An 18,398-nucleotide genomic window follows, 5' to 3' on the forward strand; every position below is an offset into this window, starting at 1 on the left:
GTGGATGCCAGCCCTCGCTTGTTCATACAAGTGCTGCCTCCTGGTGGTGGAATCTTCCTCACTTCAGTTCAGTTCAGTTCAGTTGCTCAGTCGTGTCCGACTCTTTGTGACCCCATGAATTGCAGCACGCCAGGCCTCCCTGTCCATCACCAACTCCCGGAGTTCACTCAAACTCATGCCCATTGAGTCGGTGATGCCATCCAGCCATCTCATCCTCTGTCGTCCCCTTCTCCTCCTACCCCCAATCCCTCCCAGAATCAGGGTCTTTTCCAATGAGTCAACCCTCCGCATGAGGTGGCCAAAGTATTGGAGTTTCACCTTCAGCGTCAGTCCTTCCAATGAACACCCAGGACTGATCTCCTTTAGAATGGACTGGTTGGATCTCCTCGAAGTCCAAGGGACTCTCAAGAGTCTTCTCCAAAACCACAGTTCAAAAGCATCAATTCTTCAGCACTCCGCTTTCTTCACAGTCCACCTCTCACATCCATACATGACCACTGGAAAAACCATAGCCTTGATAGACGGACCTTTGTTGGCAAAGTAATGTCTCTGCTTTTCAATATGCTATCTAGGTTGGTCATAACTTTCCTTCCAAGGAGTAAGCGTCTTTTAATTTCATGGCTGCAATCACCATCTGCAGTGATTTTGGAGCCCCAAAACATAAAGTCTGACACTGTTTCCACTGTTTCCCCATCTATTTCCCATGAAGTGATGGGACCAGATGCCATGATCTTCGTTTTTTGAATGTTGAACTTTAAGCCAACTTTTTCACTCTCCTTTTCCACTTTTATCAAGAGGCTTTTTAGTTCCTCTTCACTTTCTGCCATAAGAGTGGTGTCATCTGCATATCTGAGGTTATTGACATTTCTCCCAGCAATCTTGATTCCATCTTGTGCTTCTTCCAGCCCAGCATTTCTCATGATGTACTCTGCATAGAAGTTAAATAAGCAGGGTGACAATATACAGCCTTGACGTACTCCTTTTCCTATTTGGAACCAGTCTGTTGTTCCATGTCCAGTTCTAAATGTTGCTTCCTGACCTGCATATAGGTTTCTCAAGAGGCAGGTCAGGTGGTCTGCTATTCCCATCTCTTTCAGAATTTCCCACAGTTTATTGTGATCCACACAGTCAAAGCATAGTCAATAAAGCAGAAATAGATGTTTTTCTGGAACTCTCTTGCTTTTTCGATGATCCAGCAGATGTTGGCAATTTGATCTCTGGTTCCTCTGCCTTTTCTAAAACCAGCTTGAACATCTGGAAGTTTACAGTTCATGTATTGTTGAAGCCTGGCTTGGAGAATTTTGAGCATTACTTTACTAGCATGTGAGATAAGTGCAATTGTGCAGTAGTGTGAGCATTCTTTGGTATTGCCTTTCTTTGGGATTGGAATGAAAACTGACCTTTTCCAGTCCTGTGGCCACTGCTGAGTTTTCCAAATTTGCTGGCATATTGAGTGCAACACTTTCACAGCATCATCTTTAAGGATCTGAAATAGCTCAACTGGAATTCCATCACCTCCACTAGCTTTGTTCGTAGTGATGCTTTCTAAGGCCCACTTGACTTCACATTCCAGAATGTATGGCTCTAGGTGAGTGATGACACCATCATGAAGTCATGTTATCTGACCCAGTTATCTGGGTCATGAAGATCTTTTCTGTACAGTTCTTCTGTGTATTCTTGCCACCTCTTCTGAAAAATTCCTGGCTGTTCCTTCTCTCTTCAGTGACCTCTCAGCCTCCACCCTGCCTTCTCAAAGGGTCATCCACACTTCTGTCTTTACCAACACACACCTACTTGACTCCACCACCCCCTGAAGTCTTATTTCCATCCCTTTCAGTCTTCTAGCTCTCTCTGTGGCTAAATCTGTAACAGGCATTTTTCAGTCTCACATTCATGGGACAGGTCTGACCACTGTCTTCCTGAAATCCATCCCTCACAGGCCTCTTGTTTCTCTGTCTGTTCCTTCTCAGTCTCCCTTCTTGACTTGGTTCCTCTTCCTGTTTCTGCCTGACCTTTGAACTCTATATACACAGGGCTCTGTCCTTGGTCACTTCTTGCTCTCCCCACTGGCCTTGGTGACCCTCATCTGCACCTCCCTCATCATTTCCACTATCCTATTGAGTAGGTGGCACCTGAATCTTCAACTACAAAAAAACATAAAAATACACTCTACAAATGTAACACACTGGTAGTCCAGTGGTTAAGACTTTGCCTTCCAGTGTAGGGGATGAGGGTTGGATACCTGGCTGGGAAACTAAGATCCCACATGCCTTATGGCTAAAAAACCAAAACATAAAGCAGGCAGTATCGTATTAACAGCAAACTCAATAAAGACTTTATAAATCCACATCAAAAAAAAACTTGAAAGATACCGCACCATACTCGATACACCAACACTTCCCACTTCCCAACACACTCTCCAGCACTTGCAGACAATGGCAAACACATACACATAAGCAGTCAGACATATGTTAACAGATGGCTCAGTGGTAAAGAATCCACCTGCTATTGTGGGAGATGCAAGAGACACGAGTTTGATCCCGGGGTCGGGAAGATCCCCTGGAGTAGGAAATGGCAACCCACTCCATTATTCTTGCCTAGAGAATCCCATGGACAGAGAAGCCTGGCAGGCTACAGTCCATGAGTTCGCAAAGAGTCAAACACAACTGAGTGACTGAGAACAGTTATACACAAACATCTAGATGCTTACACAGAAATCCAGAGGAAAACCCAAGGAGATTTAAAAAATTACCTCCTCTGCTGTGCTCCAGGTTTTAATTCCTCATCTCCCATCACTTTCCCTGGACAGACTGCAAATGCCTCTTGGATCTTCCAGACCTTTGGGTAGACAGCAGATATGAGAACTTCAGGGAAATCAAAGGCAGTAAGAAGTTAGGAGGGGCCTTCATCAAACTGGTGGTAACAAAGGCAGGGACCCAGGAGGCCAGAAACAGAGAAACATGGTGATCTGAGCAGAGTCAGAAATGGAGGCTTGATAAAAATCTTATGTTAAAAATACAACAGGAAGGACTTCCTTGGTGGGTTAATGGTTAAGAATCCGCCTGCCAATGCAAGAGACACAGGTTCGATCCCTGGTCCACGAAGATCCCACCTGTCATGGAGCAACTAAGCCTGTGAACCACAACTACTGAACTTGTGCTCTGGAGCCCAGGAGCCACAACTACTGAAGCCTTCATGCTCTGCAGTGAGAGAAGCTGCTGAGCTGAGAAGCCCGTGTACCACAACAAAGAGTAGCCCCCGCTAGCTGCAACTAGAGAAAAGCTTGCACGCAGCAGCAAAGACCCAGCACAGCCAAAAACAAATGAGTAAATAATTTTAAATACTTAGAAAAAATACAACCAGGATAACTATTTCTAGTGATGGCAGGCTACCTCATTGCAGATTTACCCTTCCACCAGAATCAGCTTTTTTGAAAAAAACTGGATAAAATCAGAAGGCAAAAAAACACCTTCAGTATCAAGGTGTTGTCAAACCAGGATATGAGAGGTCAGAATCCTAGAAAGGTGAGTAGGCATGATGCAGTGCTGTTTCCCCCACCCTCCCCTCGCAAGCAAGTTGTTGATTTGAATGCAATTCTTCGGTGCAAAGCAGGCCAGAGAGAGGCTGAGAAGCTGAATTCTGAATTCTGGCAATCTTCTGGGGCTGGAGAAATAGACCCTGGAAAGATGGGGTCACCAAAAACTTCATTCTAGGAGCAGGGAGCAACGAGAAACAGAGCAACCTTCACCCAGACTAAAATTCAGCTTCAACTCCGCTTAATTTCTGATTAGACTGAAATCACCTGCCTTTGGGGGCTTCCCAGGTGGCGCAGTGGGAAAGAATCCACCTGCCAGTGAAGGAGATGCAAGAGACACAGATTCCATCCCTGAGTCAGGAAGATTCCCTGGAGGAGGAAATGGCAACCCACTCCAGTATTCTTACCTGGGAAATCCCACGGACAGAGGAGCCTGGCGGGCTACAGTCCGTTGGGTTGCAAAGAATCAGATATGACTGAGCAACAGAACATGCACGCAACACCTGCCTTTACTTTCACTATCTGCCAGAAGCAAAAGTAAAACCTCTCTGGAAGGAAATAGCACCATGAAGAACCACCAGAAATATCTACAGTTTTTCGTAAACGGTATCTGGCAGTCAGTCAAAAGTTGAGGCACATCAGAGAATAGGATCTCATGAACTAAAAGTAGAAGAAAAACCGACATAGCAACAAACCCACAGAAGATACAGATACTGCAAAGGAAAGCAAGGTAGAATATGGGCCAGGGATGGCTTGGTCTGGTGTAAAATGTCACAGGGAAGGGATATTTTCAGGAATCCCCTCCACGGACAGGATCAGGTATACCTACTTAGTACAAAGTTATGATGTACGGCCATCCCTCTATAACCTGTGTGGGGTTGGTTCCAAGACCTGTCATGAATACCAAAATCCTCCAGTGTTCAAGCCCCACAGTTGGCTCTCTGCATCTGTGGATTCAACCAACCCCAGATCATAAACATAGCAGCCCACAGTTAAATATTGAGCTGTTGGGCTGGTTGTGATGTTGTCAGGGAGGAGGAAGGCTGGGTTGATTTGTGTGGTGGGGGCTAGTCATTGGAGGCAGAGGGCCAATGACCTTGAATGTCTCAAGTTAAAGTTGTAAATAGCCCTTTGGCCTGCCAAAGGGTGGTCTTTTGGTTCTAGGTGTTAAAAGATGATACAAAGATCTGGAAGAGAGTCTGGATGGGGGTGAAGAGTATGGAGTGTGTTCCATCTTGATGGACGTAGCTGCCATCTTGGTGGGGATAGCCTCCATGTTGGTGAGGGCATCTACCATCTTGGTGAGGATCTCTGCCATCTTAGTGAGGTCTTTTACTATCTTATTGATGGTGATTGCCATCTTGTTGATGGTACCCTCTCTTGACACAATGGTGCCCTGACATCTAGAAAGGGCAGATTCCAGAGACACCTCCATGACAGCATGTCCCATGGATCCATTAGTGAGCCCAGCAGAGATTGGCTGAAGCTGGAAGAACCAGCCAGCTGGTGTAGGGTTAGGTAAGTTGATGGGCATTCAGAGGGAGTGCCAACTAGAAGGCCATGTGTGTGGGTCATGCCAGCGCAAAGGCCGGGGATGAAGTAATAGCACACAAGCTAACATTTAACAAGCGCTTATGTCTTGCCAGCCACCACTCCAAGGTTTTACGTCAATAATTCTTTTACTCTTCACAATCATCCTATGGTGGCATGATGCTATTGACGCTTCCAGCATTCCCGTTGTTCAGGTGAGGAAACCAAGACGCAAAGAGGGTAAGTAACAAACATCTTAAACACAACTTCTTCCCAAGTCATATCCATCCCCTCATTAAAGCTGAAATCAGCATGTTGTCCTGGATTCCCCATGGGCTTGAGCCATGTCTAGAGTCACCAAATGGTCCCCAAGTCTTGTCTCCAGTCCTCTTCCATATGTATATGAGGGGATACATATATCCCCTCACTCTTGAGCCTCCCTCCACCCCCTCATCCCACCCCTCTAGGTCATCACAGAACACTGAACTGAGCTCCCTGTGCTATACAGCAGCTTTCCACTAGCTAGCTACTTTACACCTGGTACTGTATATATGTTGGGCTTTCCTGGTGGTTCAGTCGTAAAGAATCTGCCTGCCAATTTTGATTCCTGGGTCAGGAAGATCCCGTGGAGAAGGAAATGGCAACCCACTCCAATATTCTTGCCTGGGAAATCCCATGGACAGAGGAGCCTTGGGGGCTACAGTCCATGGAGTCACAAGAGTTGGACACAACAACAACGATGGTGTATATGTCAATGCCACTCTCTAAATTTGTCCCAGCTTCTCCCCCTGTATCCACAAGTCTGTTGTCTATGTCTGTCTCTATTACTGCCCTGCAAATGGGTTCATTGGTACCATTTTCTAGAGTCCATATATATATATACATGCATTAATATGTTGCTGTTCAGTCAATAAGTCATCTCCACTCTCTGAGACCCCATGGACTGCAGCACACCAGGTTTCCTGTCCTTCACCAACTCCCAGAGTTTGCTGAAACTCATGTCCATTGAGTCGGTGATGCCATCCAACCATCTCATCTCTATTGCCCTCTTCTCCTCCTGCCCTCAGAAGTTGCTTTCTGCACTTCATAATAACTTTAGAAGGACCAGAGCTCCAGGTCTGCTTTACAACTCACAAGCTGCCTTAGCAACAAAGTAGACCTTCCTTTCCCTGAAAGAACACTGTGCCTGAAATTTCCTTACTATACCTTGTGACAAATACCGATCTAACTAATTCACCAGAGCAGGTGCAGAGAGTCATTTTGTGAATTCATCAACTTATTTAAGAACATTACCTTACTGTGGGGGCTTCCCAGGTGACTCCGATGAATGAGGTGACTCATTCATCTATCAATACAGAGACTCGAGTTTGATCCTTGGTTCAGGGAGATCCCCTGGTGTAGGAGATGGCAACTCACTCCAGTATTTTGCCTGGGAAATCCCATGGACACAGGAGCCTGGTGGGCTGTGGTCAATTGTTTTTGTTTAGTTGCTCAGCTGTGTGACCCCATGGACTGCAGCACGCCAGGCTTCTCTGTCCATCACCAACTCCCAAACTCCAATTGCTCAAACTCATGTCCATCGAGTCAGTGATACCATCCAACCATCTCATCCTCTGTTGTCCCCTTCTCCTCCTGCCCTCAATCTTTCCCAGCATCAGGGTATTTTCCAATGAGTCGGCTCTTTGCATCAAGTGGCTAAAGTATTGGAGCTTTAGCATCATAATCAGTCCTTCCAGTGAATATTCAGGGTTGATTTCCTTTAGGATTGACTGGTTTGATTGCCTTAATTGGCTGCCTTAATATGTGATATTTGTTTTCCTCTTTCTGACGTACTTCACTCTGTATAACAGACTACTCCCTGCACGCTTGATGGAGATTGACACCCATGACTAGTCCCTCTTTCTAGATGTGACTCACAGAGTTTCTACAGATGCACACGTGTGGCATGGGTGGAGAGTGCTCAGGATAGCCAGGCTGTGGGACAGGGACAAAATATGAGAGAATGGGCAAGGTGGACAGTGTTTCAGAGTGCCTACTGTATGCTGGGCACTGAGCCATGCTCTCACATGCAAGATCCACAGCACAGCACATTCTATGGAGGAGCACAGACAAAGCCAGAGCAGTGCGGACACTTGCCTACAGCCACGCAGACACAGGGGAGTGCAGCTCTGAACCCACAACTGGCCGACACAGCCATCCTTCCATCCGCAGCAGTACTGAGCGCTGGCAGGTGTCTGGCCCTGTGTCGGAGCTTGGGGGGTGGAGTGGGGGCAATGTCCCAGACCAGATGCACTGATGGGTTTGAGATTGATATTCCACGGGTGCTTCAAGGTCCAGTGAAAAGCCTGCCTCTGCCAGGAAGTCCTCCCAGATGGACTCACTCACTCCAGTGGCTGGGGAGCTCAAGGTGCTTGGCAGTGGGGGAAGCGCTCCCTTGGCTGCCAGTGGTTGTCAAGGTTTTCCTCAGAACCACGGGTGACCTGGCCAGTGGAACTCTCTGAGTGCAGCATTCGAGGCCTTTTTGATGTGCCCCTAGCCTAACCCCACCAGCTCCATCATCCCTGGCTCCAGCCTTCCACTCTAAATCCATCCCACTCCTGGCTGCTTCTGGGCCACCTTCCCAGACCCTGATGGCCGTGTTGGCACTGGGGCCGGGAGGAAGCAGCAGGCCTGGGTGTGCCCTTTCAGAAACCACATCCTTTCTACCCAACCTCACCCCACCCCAGGCAGCTGGGTGTGAAGGCTCCCGGTGGAGGGCCAAGGTGGGACCTGGGGCGCCTCCCCAAGTGGAGGGCTCCAACCAGGAGGGCTGCCTGGGTGGTGGGACCTCCTTCTTTGATGACCTTGGAAGACTAGGATAAGGATGTCCTTGGTCATCAGTGGGAGTTTGTTCTGAAAGTCAGACTCCCCCAACGCCACTATCTGGATTATGTTTCAGGGAGGTCTGAGACCTCTCTGGGGCTTCCAGGGTGGCTCAGTGGTAAAACAATCCATCTGTCAATGCAGGAGATGTGGGTTTGATCCCTGGGTCAAGAAGATCTTCTGGATGAGGAAATGGCAACCCACTCCAGTATTCTTGACTGGAGAATTCTATGGACAGAGGAGCCTGGTGGGCTGCAGTCCATGGGGTTGCAAAGAGTCGGACATGACTGAGCGACTAAGCACAGCACACACATAACCTCTCTTCTCACCCCACATCTCTAGCTTAAGAACAAAAGCATCTTTGACTGACTTTGCCTCCGGGAGCCTAATCCCATCTCCCAATTTATCCCCTGTTCCTTGTCCCCCGAGCAGACTTTGGCTACAAGGGGGCCATCCTTCTCTCTTGCTCTTATTGATTATGGACCCCAGCCCGCTGAGTTGACTTCTTAAAACCACAGACATTTGCAGAGCAAAGATTCAAGTCAAACAGCCTCCCCAACCCACTCAGGAAGCGGGCTGACTAGAAGGTGGAGAGAAATTGTAGATGGGCTCTCTGCTGCCCCTGAGGCCCCCCTCCCACCGCTGTTCATCCATCTGTCCCGCACTCCCCAGGGATGGTCACTCACCAGATGGAGCCTTGTCCTCGCTGCTGTGGGTGCCCCAGCTTGGTGTACTAGCTCCCGCAGCCCCCACGACCCTTGGCTAGGGCTTTGAGCTGGCCCCAGGGGAGCATCTGCGGGCCAGAGCCCGGGTTAAGCCACAGGGTGACCCAACTCTGCCCCAACTTCCTCTTCCTCAATCGCCTGCCTGCCTGCCTGGCGCCTCTACCCCCCTGTCGTGGGCTGAGGCACGGATGCGAGTGCAGCACAGGACAGGGTTTTAAAAGAGGGAGCTCTCCCCCCTCCACTCAGCAACACCCCGCCCCGTGCATGCAGGCATCTTGAGATGGGGTAGCAGACTGGGGATGTGGAGGGCAGTCTCAGCACTCTCCCCACCCCCCACTTCCTGTGGAACCCACTGCCAAAGAGGTATAGAGGGCTGGGGCCTCCCCCCAGCATGTGGGACACGCCAGTCATGTGTATCCACGGCGACACAGGCACTCACATACACGCACGGCAACACGAGCATACACACGGTTACATGGGGCATACGGAGGCACCTGCGTCCCCAGGGTGCACTGGTAAAAGGTGAGTAACCACCTCTCTTGACCACACACACACACACAGACACATACACTCAAAGCTGTGATGCATAGCATTTGTTGATTTTGTAGGGGCTTCCCTGGTGGCTCAGTGGTAAAGAATCTGCCTGCCAACGCAGGAGACAAGGGTTCGATCCCTGGGTTGGAAAGATACGCTGGAGGAGGGCATGACAACCCACTCCAGTATTCTTGCTTGGGAAATCCCATGGATAGAGGAGCCTGGCAGGCTACAGTCCATGGGGTTGCAAAGAGTCGGACGTGACTGAGCGAATGGGCATGCAGCTGGCGTGTGGTGTAAATACTCCCATCATGACTGATTTCAACTGCCAACCTGATGTCATTCTGCATGGGGTGAGGAAGAGATGCTCAGGCTTGCCTCCGGCATGCCACTAGAGTGGACACCTGGGCACTTGGATTCTTACAGAGAGACATGTGCCCCCAGGTTTGCAGGTGTGTAGGTATCTGTGGGTCCCCAAGATGTGGGAGTGTGTGGACAGAGCAGTCTGCCCACAGACACCCCTGGGTGCATGCAAGGTACACGCGGGCTCCTTGGCACTCAGAGACAGGTGGTGTATAGACACAGACGATATACTCATGCAGACTCAGGAAAACTCAAGTGTGGGGACATGCACCTGGAAGCTAAGGTTAGAAGGAGCCCATAACAGCACAGAGACAGGCAGAGCCAGCGGTCCTGGCTCACGAAAGCCCATTCTTTTAAAAACACATGTAAAAGTTATTATTTATTGGTTTATATTTGGCTATACTGGGTCTTTGCTGCAGTGCTTGGACTTTCTCCAGCTGAGGCTTGGGCTTCTCATTGTGGGGGCTTCTCTTATTGCAGAGCACAGGCTCTAGGGCGTGCGGGCTTCAGTAGTTGCAACACACGGGCTCAGTAGTTGTGGCATGCAGACTTAGTTGCCCTGTGGCATGTGGGATATTCCCAGACTAGGGATGGAACGTGTGTCCCCTGCATCGGCAGGTAGATTCTTAACCACTGAACCACCAGGGGAGCCCCATATTCTAAAATGTTTAGGAATTTCGTGAGCCGGTTGTTAAATGCAGCTATCATAAAAATTTGATGATTTGAATTGACAAAAGTAATAACACCACTTAAATCTGTCATCATGTACTTAATGCTCCTGAACTGCATGCTTAAAAATGGTTAAGTGGTACACTTTGCATCACGATGTTTTACCGTAATAAAATTGAAAAGAAACGCATTACTTCCTAATTATTTTGCTCCATTTTCCTCTTACTCATGCTTTTGAGGTTATTTATGGCTACTGAGCGACTTCACTTTCACTTTTCACCTTCATGCACTGGAGAAGGAAATGGCAACCCACTCCAGTGTTCTTGCCTGGAGAATCCCAGGGACAGAGGAGCCTAGTGGGCTGCCATCTATGGGGTTGCACAGAGTCGGGCACAACTGAAGCAACTTAGCGGCAGCAGCAGCGTGGCTACTGAAACTGCTTGATGGAAACAGTATATAAAGGCATTATATACTAGTCCATATCTATATATCTGTATGGAAGTATCTCTCTATTAAGGTATATATTTGTATACTGGACTACATCTTTGTAATTCTGTGTTTGGTGACATCACATTGGTACGTTGAAACTGAGGGTATTTATACCATGCAAATGGGCAAATCAACACTTTCCACCCAAGAGCTGGCTGTTAACTATTTACCAGCACACCACTGCACAGAGTGTGCACATCTGCACGTGTGACATTGCATGCATGAATGCAGGAGCCTACAGGGGCACACACCACACACCAGAGACACACACAAGCATGACAGGCTCCTGGACACCTGGAAACAGGAACCTGTAGAGACTCACTCAGAGAGGGGCATGCAAGGAGACACAAATACAGACCCCTGTGTTCATGCTGTGAACAAATAGCTTACAAATAGCCGTGAAAAGAAGAGAAGTGAAAAGCAAAGGAGAAAAGGAAAGATATAAGCATCTGAATGCAGAGTTCCAAAGAAGAGCAAGAAGAGATAAGAAAGCCTTCCTCAGCGATCAATGCAAAGAAATAGAGGAAAACAACAGAATGGGAAAGACTAGAGATCTCTTCAAGAAAATTAGAGATACCAAGGGAACATTTCATGTAAAGATGGGCTCGATAAAGGACAGAAATGGTATGGACCTAACAGAAGCAGATGATATTAAGAAGAGGTGGCAAGAATACACAGAAGAACTGTACAAAAAAGATCTTCACGACCAAGATAATCACGATGGTGTGATCACTGACCTAGAGCCAGACATCCTGGAATGTGAAGTCAAGTGGGCCTTAGAAAGCATCACTATGAACAAAGCTAGTGGAGGTGATGGAATTCCAGTGGAGCTATTTCAAATCCTTAAAGATGATGCTGTGAAAGTGCTTCACTCAATATGCCAGCAAATTTGGAAAACTCAGCAGTGGCCACAGGACTAGAAAAGGTCAGTTTTCATTCCAATCCCAAAGAAAGGCAATGCCAAAGAATGCTCAAACTACCGCACAATTGCACTCATCTCACACGCTAGTAAAGTAATGCTCAAAATTCTCCAAGCCAGGCTTCAGCAATACGTGAACCGTGAACTTCCAGATGTTCAAGTTGGCTTTAGAAAAGGCAGAGAAACCAGAGATCAAACTGTCAACATCTGCTGGATCATTGAAAAAGCAAGAAAGTTCCAGAAAAACATCTATTTCTGCTTTATTGACTATGCCAAAGCCTTTGACTGTGTGGATCACAGTAAACTGTGGAAAATTCTGAAAGAGATGGGAATAGCAGACCACCTGACCTGCCTCTTGAGAAACCTATATGCAGGTCAGGAAGCAACATTTAGAACTGGACATGGAACAACAGACTGGTTCCAAATAGGAAAAGGAGTACGTCAAGGCTGTATATTGTCACCCTGCTTATTTAACTTCTATGCAGAGTACATCATGAGAAATGCTGGGCTGGAAAAAGCACAAGCTGGACTCAAGATTGCCGGGAGAAATATCAATAGCCTCAGATATGCAGATGACACCATCCGTATGACAGAAAGTGAAGAGGAACTAAAAAGCCTCTTGATGAAAGTGAAAAAGGAGAGTGAAGAAGTTGGCTTAAAGCTCAACATTCAGAAAACGAAGATCATGGCATCTGGTGCCATCACTTCATGGGAAATAGATGGGGAAACAGTGGAAACAGTGTCAGACTTTATGTTTTGGGGCTCCAAAATCACTGCAGATGGTGACTGCAGCCATGAAATTAAAAGACGCTTACTCCTTGGAAGGAAAGTTATGACCAACCTAGATAGCATATTGAAAAGCAGAGACATTACTTTGCCAACAAAGGTCCGTCTATCAAGGCTATGGTTTTTCCAGTGGTCATGTATGGATGTGAGAGGTGGACTGTGAAGAAAGCGGAGTGCTGAAGAATTGATGCTTTTGAACTGTGGTTTTGGAGAAGACTCTTGAGAGTCCCTTGGACTTCGAGGAGATCCAACCAGTCCATTCTAAAGGAGATCAGTCCTGGGTGTTCATTGGAAGGACTGACGCTGAAGGTGAAACTCCAATACTTTGGCCACCTCATGCAAAGAGTTGACTCATTGGAAAAGACTCTGATGCTGGGAGGGATTGGGGGCAGGAGGAGAAGGGGACGACAGAGGATGAGATGGCTGGATGGCATCACTGACTCAGTGGACGTGAGTCTGAGTAATCTCCGGGACTTGGTGATGGACAGGGAGGCCTGGCGTGCTGCAGTTCACGGGGTCACAAAGAGTCGGACACGACTGAGTGACTGAACTGAACTGTGTTCATGCACACATGGTCACACTTGAGCAAGTGCCATCACGATGGGGCGTGACGGACACACAAACATTGAACACCTCTGGACATACAGGGGCCATGCTGTGCTTCGTTGCTCAGTGGTGTCCAATTCTCTGCAACCCCATGGATTGTAGCCCTCCAGGCTCCTCTGTCCATGGGGATTCTCCAGGCAAGAATACTGGAGTGGGTTGCCATGCCGTCCTCCAGGGGATCTTCTGAACCCAGGGATTGAACCCAGGTTTCCCGCATTACAGGCAGATTCTTTACCATCTGAGCCACCAGGGAAGCCCAAGAATACTGAAGTGGGTAGCCTATCCCTTCTCCATGGGGATTTTCCCGACCCAGGAATTGAACTGGGATCTCCTGCATTGCAGGCCGACTCTTTACCAGCTGAGCTAAAGGAGATCATGCAATGACTCACACATACATGCACACACACAAGATGTAGGCACTGGGCACCCATGAGAACATGCATGGAGACACAGACACACTGCTTATCCTGTGACATCTTCCCCAAAGCCACCAACACGTGGACCCAGGGGCCCTTCAACACGAACCCTCATTGATCCAGAACTTCACTCTTGTCCTCAGGGACACACGTGGGACCGTCCACAGAAGACGAAACACCCGAGACACAAGCAGACAGGAAAGCACACAGATTCACATGCACCACCTATTCATTCTGCAACCGGTCGATTATTTGTTTAATGCAACACACATTGATTGAGCGCCTACTGTATGCCAGGCACTTTTGTGGGTGTGGGATTACCATAAATAATACAGATGCAGTTCCTTCTTGGGGTGGGGGGAGGCTCATGGTTCAGTGGGGAAGGCAAACTGTGAATCAGGAAACAGACCCGCGAGGTAACTTCAGATGGTGTTCATTGCTGCGACAGGAAGTAAACCTTGTTATGTGACCGAGACTGGGTGGGGGTGATGGCCGCTTCAGCGAGGGTGGGATGGGGGAGGGGAGGTCAGGGAAGGCTCTCGGAGCTGAGACCTGATTGCCCAGTGGCCAGGCATGGAAATGAAGAGCTGTGGGGAAAGGGCATTCCCGGTGGTGGGAACTGCAGGGACAAAGGCTCAGAGGCAGGTCTGAGCTTTGGCATGTTTGAGGAGTAGGAGGAGGCCCGCGTGACTGGGGGGAGGCTGGTGGTGACAGAGGCTGTGAGGCTGTTGGAGTTTGGGGGAGCCTTGGGGGACCAGGTTGTAGGTGTGATTGCTGGGCACCACTAGAGGGGTTCAAGCCGGGGATGAATTGGAAGCGGTGGGGACAAGGTGACTCAGGATGAGGGAGCCCAGAGAGTCCCAGAGATGGTCACAGTGTGGTGCTGGGAGGGAAAGTGGGTTCAGGATCCTACAGCAGAGAGGGAGCAGTGCTCTCTGCCTCTGTCCATCTTTCTCTCATTTCATCTTTATCACAGTCTTTCCTCCTCTCTTTCTCTCCATGCCTCTCTGTTCTTGGGCTTCCCAGGTGGCACTAGTGGTAAAGAACCTGCCTGCCAATGCAGGAGACATAAGAGACACAGGTTCAATTCCTGGGTTGGGAAGATCCTCTGGAGGAGGGCATGGCAACCCACTCCAGTATTCTTGCCTGGAGAATCCCATGGACAGAGGAGTCTGGTGGGCTTCTGTCCATGGGGTGACAAAGAATCAGACCAAAGCAATTTAGCACAGCACACATTCTCTCTTTTTAGTCTCCTCTTCCCGGGCTCTCCCTCCCCCAGAATTTAAGCTCTCTCAAGCTTCTCCGCTGACTCTACTGTCCCCTTTCTGAACACCCCCCCACCCCCTGCTGCGCCACCTCCGGGTCCTGCTCTTCCCTCTTATGGCCAAAAGTCTTGAGAGTGCTATTGAGACTCTTAATCCGGGCTTCCTCACCAGATGCACTCTGGTCTCCACCCCCCAGAGACCCATTGCCTCCCTGCCCAGGTCCCCACCTACTCCTGGAGGCTCAACCATGCACGTTTGGCTCCCCTCTCCCCACCCAGAACGAGGGCTCACCTCCACAAGGCTCCCCCCAGCCCCTGCCTGCACTACCCTTTCCCACTTTCCTTGTTGGTGAAATATACATGACACAAAATTCACCATTCTAACCATTTTAAAGTGCACAGCTCAGTGGTATCAGGTTCCTTCCCACTGTTGCTCAACCATCCCCACCATCCATCACCAGAACTTTGTCATCTCCCCAAACTGAAACTCTGTCCCCAGGAAGCACTCACTCCCCATCCCCTCCCCCAGCCCCTGGCCCCACCATCTACTTCCTGTCTCTGTGGATCTGACTCCTCTGGGGACCTCCTGAGGGTGGGATCTCACAGCATTTTGTGTCATATACTTTTGTGTCATGTTTATTTCTCTGAGCATCATGTCCTCAAGTTTCATCTCGTTGTAGCACATGCTGGAAATTTCCTGAATATTCCACCACGTGGATGGATCACGTTTTGTTTGTCCATTTATCTGATGATGGACACTTGAATTGTTTCTACCTTCTGGTTATTGTGATGATGCTTCTGTGGACACAGGTGTACAAATATCAGTTTGACTTCTGATTTTCAATCCTTTATCTTCTGCTGGTGAGTTTTAAACCCAGACATGGGAAGGGATCCTGGCTCATGACATGGATCATGTCAAGATCTTCATGACCCAGGACATGAGCTCCAGACATCTGGCTCTAGGTGAGCTCCTTGCTGCCATCATGGTTATCTGGGTCATGAAGATCTTTTTTGTATAGTTCTTCTGTGTATTCTTGCTACCACTAGGACAGAAATGCTGCTGCTGCTGCTGCTAAGTCGCTTCAGTCGTGTCCGACTCTGTGCGACCCCAGACACGGCAGCCCATCAGGCTCCACCGTCCCTGGGATTCTCCAGGCAAGAACACTGGAGTGGGTTGCCATTTCCTTCTCCAATGCATGAAAGTGAAAAGTGAAAGCGAAGTCGCTCAGTCGTATCTGACTCTTAGCGACCCCATGGACTGCAGCCTACCAGGCTCATCCGTCCATGGGATTTTCCAGGCAAGAGTACTGGAGTGGGGTGCCATTGCCTTCTCCGTGGACAGAAATGGTACGGACCAAACAGAAGCAGAAGATATTAAGAAGAGGTAGCAAGAATACACAGAAGAACTATACAAAAAAGATCTGGCATATTGAGTGCAGCACTTTCACAGCATCATGTTTTAGGATTTGAAATAGTTCAACTGGAATTCCATCACCTCCTTTAGCTTTGTTCGTAGTGATGCACATCAGACGTGGCTTTTCCAGGATGTGGCCTCTCCTGAGATGAAATGGGAGCCGCTCAGCAGTCCTCCGAAGAGATAGCAGCTCTTGTTCCTAACCCTGACGTGGGGCGGGCACAGAGGAGCCAAGCCTTAGCACCTTCTTGTTCCGAGGAGGCCCTCGTGAGCCCCATCAAATTCCCCAGTCCCAGGTCATCCTGAGAGGGGCCTGCTAGCCCCTTGCTCCTTGCTGCCTGTCCCCAGATCCCTGGCACTCCCTCCACGTGAGCCCACTGGCCATCCCTGATCATACCCCCTCCATGTGGGGGGGATCCTCAGCCATCAGCACCCAGCCCAGATGCCCGCCTCTTCTTTCCAAAGCTGTTCTGGCCCCGACCCCCACCTGGACTCACTAGGTCAGCCGAGCTGGCACCATGATCGAGACCCTGGCTCTGCCTCCTGGGGCCTGGGGCCTGGGGCCCTGGGCGGGCCTGTGGGTCAGGCACTGGCGGGAGTGCATGCACACGCATCCTCATCCTCGTGGAGCTGAGCACGGTGCAGGCACAGCTGTCTGCTGAGGTGGGTGCTGCCCCAGACCCAGGGACGGGGTCCTTGTGCGGAGCCCTCTGTTTCCCTGGGCAGGTCCCCGTTCCCACCTGTGTTCTCACGCACAGGTCAAACAGGCAAAGCAGCTGGACTCAGTGATGCCAGTGACCCTTTGCAGCTGCAGAGCACAGGCCAAGCTGCTTCCGGGTGCCAGAGGCTCTAGTGGGAGCAAGATGAGGCGGCAGCTGGGATCTGTGTGCCCAGGGTGGAAGGCAAGTGCCTTTCCTGGCCACTGGGGAAAGGAGAGGGATCTGGCAGGAATGGGCTGTGAGGCTGGCATGCGCCCAGCAAAGAGGTTGCCAGGGCACAGGACACAAACAGCTTTATCTCCAGGCTGTAGGTGCTATTACTGAATTAGCCACTAGAGGGCAGTGCTTTCCTGGGGCTTCTCGGGCTAAATTAAGACCACAGTGAGATTAAAAAAGGGAAAGCCAGGTCAGGGATAGGACTTCCAAGGCGGAAGGGTTAAAGCCATGGCTTGAGTTAGAGAGGAAGGTAGGTATGGAGGGGCTTCCCAGGTGGCGCTAGTGGTAAAGAACTCCCTGCCAGTGCAGGAGACAACAGAGATGAGTTTGATCCCTGGGTCGGGAAGATGCTCTGGTGGAAGGCATGGCAACCCACTCCAGTGTTCTTGCCTGGAGAATCCCATGGACAGCGAAGCCTGGCGGGCGGCAGTCCATAGAGTCTCAAAGAGTTGGACACGACTGGAGTGACTTAGCATGCATGGGTATGGAACACAGATGGACTGTTTACCTTTCTTTCTCCTACTGTTCATCGAGATGTGATGGGGCGAAATATTTCTGTGTTACAAGGAAAAAAAAAAAACAAAAACCAGAAGAGTGAAAGATAAAATGTAAAAAAACAAGAGCCCCCACCCCCAAGTCAACATATGTGGTAGAATGAATTTCAAGGCTACTTTTACAACTTAGGCTTAAAAACCTGTTTTTGTTGTTGTTGCTGCTGTTTTGGTTTTTAAAACTAAGACAGTAAACTTGGAAGGCATAAATGAAAGAAATATAAGATTATATATAAATCTACAAAATCTTAGGGAAATAATATTATAAATAAAAGCAACAAGTAAAAAATCAATTAGTAGATACTTCCCTGGTGGTCCCGTGGTTAACAATCCTCCCGACAATGCAGGGGACACAGGTTTGATCCCTGGGGAAGTTCCCACATGCCTTGGGACAACCAAAACTGTGAGCCACAATTACTGAAGCCTGAGTGCCTTAAAGCCTGTGCTCTGCAACAAGAGCAGCCCCTGCCTGCCACAACTAGAGAAAGTTGGTGCACAGCAATGGAAACCCTTTTGGCTAAAAATAAATTTAAAAATCAATTAGTCTGAGAAGAGTTAGTACCTTCATATATAAAGAGTTTCTACACATTGATAAGAAAAAGACAAAGAACATAAACAGGAAATTTAGAAAGGATATGAGCAGACACTTCTCAGACCCTAAAGCCAAAGAACATGTTAAAATACATCCCCCAGGAGCCCAGAGAGTGCAAATTTCAGTAATGATGAGCTATCACTTCACACCCAAGCAAGTGGCAAAAACAACAGTCAAGAAGAGGGAAAGCATGTATTTCATGTTCCCC

At 48.9% G+C, this 18,398-nt stretch overlaps 1 protein-coding gene across 1 annotated transcript in view; it reads right to left on the reverse strand.

The window, feature by feature from the left end:
- The window catches only part of ARHGEF18 (Rho/Rac guanine nucleotide exchange factor 18), a 101,341-nt gene extending 92,532 nt beyond the window's left edge, over positions 1–8,809 (reverse strand). The window contains exons 1-2 of the mRNA XM_027547620.1: positions 8,614–8,809; positions 2,753–2,838 (exon numbers count right to left, since the gene is read on the reverse strand). The gene's annotated coding sequence lies outside the window, so the exon portion shown is untranslated. The remainder of the gene's footprint in view (positions 1–2,752; positions 2,839–8,613) is intronic.
- Between the last annotated feature and the right edge of the window lie 9,589 nt (positions 8,810–18,398).

This window comes from Bos indicus x Bos taurus, chromosome 7 (genome assembly GCF_003369695.1).
Source record: "Bos indicus x Bos taurus breed Angus x Brahman F1 hybrid chromosome 7, Bos_hybrid_MaternalHap_v2.0, whole genome shotgun sequence".
Taxonomy (NCBI): domain Eukaryota; kingdom Metazoa; phylum Chordata; class Mammalia; order Artiodactyla; family Bovidae; genus Bos; species Bos indicus x Bos taurus.